Below are 5,163 nucleotides of genomic sequence, written 5' to 3'. Positions count from 1 at the left end.
TTACTGTTCTTTCATCATTTCCATGTGTTCCTTTAGCACTGCATCAGTTTTATCGTGTCTTTTCTCGTAAGCTTCCATAAATCGGGTCAACATGTTTTCGAATCTACTTTCTTCTCAGTTGTGGTTGCTCTTTTTGGTAAAATCCTCGGCCTGTCTTGCTTATATTTTCTTATTTTTGCTTCTTGTATTCGTCATATGGCAGCCACTTCTTTCGTTTTCTCCAATCTTCATCATATTGATCCCCACTCGAATAGAAAACTTGAGCCTTTTATACCCATTATCATTTAAGCTACAATCCTTATTCAAGTGTGGACCATTACACCTTTCACATCCAACTCTTATAGTATGTATTGTTTGGTCTATTTTTGTCAGTCTCCTATCCATTGTATCAAGCATGGCCATTACAACAACCATGTCTGTAGAATTTTCACCCCCGCTTCCTTTACCTCCCTCATTTCTTGGATTGTGCTACTCACGAGAATGCTTTACAAAATCTTCAACTAACTCTTTAACTTCCCCCATATTTGTCTTAGTAAGTGGTCCTTGGTAATCAAGGAGTTGCCTTGTCATGACATGAACACCATTATAAAATATCGACCCTTCGTGTTGTATATTGAGGTCATTTTGAGAACGATTTCTCAACAATCCCTTATAGCGCTCCCATGCCTCGTAAAGTGACTCACCCGGATTTTGCTCAAAATTTGCTATTGCCTTTTTGAGTTTAGCTATCTTGTAAGGTGGGCAAAACGATCTAAAAATTGTTCGCGTATCTCGGCCCAAGTAGTGATTGCGCTAGGTGGTAGTGCCTTTAGCCAGTCCTTAGCAGCTCCCTTAAAAGTGACCGGTAGCATCCTCAGCAAGATTGTCTCTCTTAGAACATTTGGGATATTGAAATAATCTGTTACGTTATTTACTTCATCCAAATGCTTGTAAGCATCCTCATGATCCTTTCCAAAAAAAAGGTACATCCCTTATTGCAGCAAGTATGTGTCCTTTCCGTTAGAATGGGGCAGTTGCAGGAAATGGAGGTTGTATTAGGCTAGGACCAACATCATCTCTAATTCGTTTTTTGTAAGATCCTATGGACATATCCACAATATCCGCCATTTCGTTATCATAATGTAACATCTGGGATTTCAGGTATTATTTTTATCATTTATTTTTGGAGTCTAAGAGAGAGAGACTCGACAAGTTGATGCCTAGACTCGTCGAGTAGTGCCGCGTGGTGATGACTGGATTAATGAGTGGACTTGACGAGTCGGTGAGGTGAATCGACGAGTCCATGCTGGTGACTAAAACCCTAATTTCCTACCCTAATTTCCCAGGTGTGAGCCCTATTTAAAGGACCTTCTAACCCTTCATTGCGGCTACCTTCGTCCTTGAGAGCACCAGAGCATCTGAGAGTCCATGTGAGTGAGAAAAGAGGCCATTGTTCATCCTTCTGTGTTTTAGTAAGAAGGGAAGAGAAAGAACAAACTAGGAGAGTTGGAGAGCTTGGATCTACTTTCATTTGGGTAGAGGAAGCTATTTGAGGTATTATTCAAAGCTTATTCTCGTGGTTTTGTTGATATAGTCAAATCTAGGGTTTCTTCATGCCTTGATTAGCTTGTATTTGGAGTGTGAGAGGTCTCGTGGGGAATTGGTACCTAGATCTGGACTTTAGAAGGTCCAGAGAGTCCTAAATGCTCTACTTTATGCCTTTCCTTTTTAGTTGTGGACTTAGGTTACCATTTTAGAGGTCATTTCACCAAAAGAAGCCTTGTAGGCATTGCATGGGTGCCAAGATGTGACCTTTACGTGATTATCATGTTTGGGAAGGTAAGATATATAAATTAGAGAAGCAGATCTGACCTCAAAAGGCCATTTGAGTTCAAGCATGGAATGAACTCGTCGAGTCCATGAGCAGACTCGACGAGTCGGACCGGGTTGTCCCGTGACTCACACAGTTGATGACTCGACGAGTTAGAAGAGTGACTTAGTGAGTCAGAGGGGGATTTAGCGGACTTGAATTAACGTCTGAGCTCTCCGAGTCAGTGCCCGACTTGACGAGTTGGGTCAAGGGGGGTGGCCATTGACCAACGTTGACCATAGTTGACTTGTGTTGACTTAAGGGCATTAGTCAAATTAAGTCACAGAGGTATTAAATAGAGATGTATTTATGCTATAGGAGGAAGCTAGGTCGGAGGATTGAGCGCGAGTGATTATCCTACATCTTCGAGGTGAGTCTTCTCATTATGCCTTACCTGATGGGGTGATTATGTGTAACCGGAAGGTCTTATGTGTATGATGAAAATGTGATGTATATTGTATACGTTATATGTTATGATATGAATATGATGATATGGACTGGAAGGTCAACAGAGTTATGGGATGGAAATCCCCTGAGACACCTGGATCGGAAGATCCCATAGAGCTTTGGCCTGGAAAGGCGTATGTGTTGTACGTAGTATTTTGGGGAACTCACTAAGCATTATTGCTTACCGTTTGCGTGTTATGTGTTTCAGGTACCAGGTATGGTCACGGGAAGGTGCGGGCATGATCAGTACACACTTATGGTAGAGATGTTTTGAGATTCTCGGGTTTTTGATTTGTACTTATGCTATGTAAAAACAACTGATACATGTTTTTGAGAATCGTGATTGGGGTATTTTTATTAAATTAAAATGAAAAATTGTTTTGAAATTTCACGGTGTTACACAGAATCGTCTTCGGATTCACTTCTATGTAATGCAAACTCAGGCTCGGTATCGTATTCTGTATCCTTTGGGTTTGGATCTTGCTCAAAGCTTTCTATCTTGCTTTTGTCCTTTGATGATGTACTCGACTCTCCTACTTTCTGTAACACCGTAAAAATTTAAGACAATTTTTCACATTTTAAAAACACATTTCCGAACACATTCATTAATAAAATCTCATTGTATCGTATCATTGTTCACAAAACATTTCCCAAGATCAAATCATAATAAACTCCGCGGGTGTGTGTACAGATCATGTCGGCGCCTTCTCGAGATCATCCCCAAAATACCACACATGACACATACTAGCCACTCGAGGCTATAACTACGTGGACCCTTGGGCCCTAACTATGTGGACCCTCTGGTCTTAGCTCTGTGAACCTTCCGGTTCTAACTCTAATATACTCTGATACACACATGGCATAAATCACATAGAAATAATGCAGTGCAACACATCACATAAATAAAATACAATAACTCTATCACATAACTCTAATTACCACTCAAGGTAAAGTATAGTGAGAAGACTCACCTCATATGTCTCGGTAAATCCCTGACTCTGTAGCAGTATAGTCTAGCCTCCGCCTAATCACATAAAGTAAAATACGCTCATAAATATAACTCTCGAGACTAGACCCAACCCTCTCTTAGTACCCTCATACGGGTAAAAGACCATTTTACCCCTCTCTTGACTCAAAGACCCCATTGTTGACCAATCCCTAAAAGTCAACAAAGTCAACGGTCAAACTTTGACCTGACTCGTTGAGTGCACTTGGGCGACTTGGCGAGTCTACACGTGTCCACTATCTCTCTAGCCTCTCATGACACGTCGAGCTTTCCCCTGCTCGATGGGTTACACCTGGCATGAATCGCGGGGGCACCCCGACTCAACTCGTCGAGTTCAATTATGGACTCGGCGAGTTCCACCTGTAATCCTCTACCCCTTTCTGACTCACTGAGTCATTCCCCCAACTCGACAAGTTACTCATTCAGTGACTTACGGGAAACCCTAGCCCTACTCGCCGAGTCTTTTCTTGGGACTCGGTAAGTTCATGCCATTCTCGAGCTCAAATGAGCTCCTGAGGTCAGATTCGTTCCTCTAACTCACAGATCTGGCCTCCTAAAGCAATAAAAACATGTAAAGTTTGGATCTTGATGCCTATGCAAGGACCCCATGGCTCTATTTGAAGAAATGGCCTCAATATGCCATCCATAACTCATATCTCTCCAAGACACTCAATAAAGATCAAGGATTTAAGGTCTCTGGACCTCTTTGGATCCATTTTCGAAGCCTCAACACAAGAAGGGACCAAATTCACTCACAATCATACTCTAAATGGGCTAGAAACCCTAACTCTCAAGGATTAACACCCCAAACTGAAGAAGGATCGAATATGTACCTCAAGATGAAGTCCTTAAGCTCTGAAATCCACAGATTAGCTCCCTCTTCAGCTTCCTCTTGCCTTGGTCACCTTCTTCTTGCAAAATCACCCACACAAGGATCAAAAATGGCTTCCTTTCTCTCTCAAAACACTCACACACTATGGGGTCTCTCTCTATCAACTGGTAGCCGCAAATGAAGGCCATAAGGGCCTTTAAATAGGTCTCAAACCCCAGAAATCAGGGTTTCATTAAACAGTGCGGACTCACCGAGTCCACTAGTCGACTCGATGAGTCCGGTCATTAACCCAGATGAAATTCGCGACTCTACTCAGTAAGTCTAAGCATCAACTAGCCGACTCTCTCTCAAAATCTCCAAAAATAATAATTAAAGAATGTTCCTGAAAATCCGGATGTTACAATTCTCCCCCACTATAATCAGACTTCGTCCTTGAAGTCTTACTCAACAAATTGCTCTGGATACTGCTCACGCATCTCTCTCTCCGGCTCCTAAGTCAGCTCGGACCCGTTCTAATGCTGCCACTGGACCTGCACCAGAGGCACTTCCTTGTTTCTCAGAACCTTAATCTTCTAATCCCTGATCGCAACCGGTCTCTCAACATAGTTCAGGCTCGCATTCACCTGAAAATCCTCTAATGGTACCACAATTGACTCATCGGCAATACACTTCCTCAGCTGCGATACGTGAAAGGTGTCATGAATCTGGCCCAACTCTGCAGGTAGCTCCAAGCCGGTACGCTCCCCTGCCCACCCTGGCGGTCACCCTGAAAGGACCAATATACCGAGGCCCCAAATTGCCTCTTTTCCTGAATTGGATCACTCCTTTTCAAGGAGATACCTTTAGGACTACGTAGTCACCAACCTAGAACTCGAGCTTTGACCGTCGTCTATCCGCATAACTATTCTGATGGCTCTAGGCCGTTAGTAACCTTTGTCTGACCTGTTGAATCTGCTCGGTCATCTGAAGCACAATCTCAGTACTACCCATCACACGTTGCCCTACCACTCCCCAGCAAATGGGGGTCCG

The 5,163-nt window shown here is 42.9% G+C and overlaps 1 non-coding gene across 1 annotated transcript; it reads left to right on the top strand.

Moving 5' to 3' along the window:
• The first annotated feature begins 616 nt into the window (after positions 1–616).
• On the top strand, positions 617–723 carry LOC145044527 (small nucleolar RNA R71). The gene has a single exon (XR_013681476.1). It is a non-coding gene; the product is annotated as a small nucleolar RNA R71 (small nucleolar RNA).
• The last annotated feature ends 4,440 nt before the right edge of the window (positions 724–5,163 follow it).

Source organism: Lactuca saligna, chromosome 4, assembly GCF_052625555.1.
Source record: "Lactuca saligna cultivar CGN05327 chromosome 4, ASM5262555v1, whole genome shotgun sequence".
NCBI lineage: Eukaryota > Viridiplantae > Streptophyta > Magnoliopsida > Asterales > Asteraceae > Lactuca > Lactuca saligna.
Note: the sequence above shows the minus strand (reverse complement) of the source record. Positions and strands in the feature narration are given on the sequence as shown.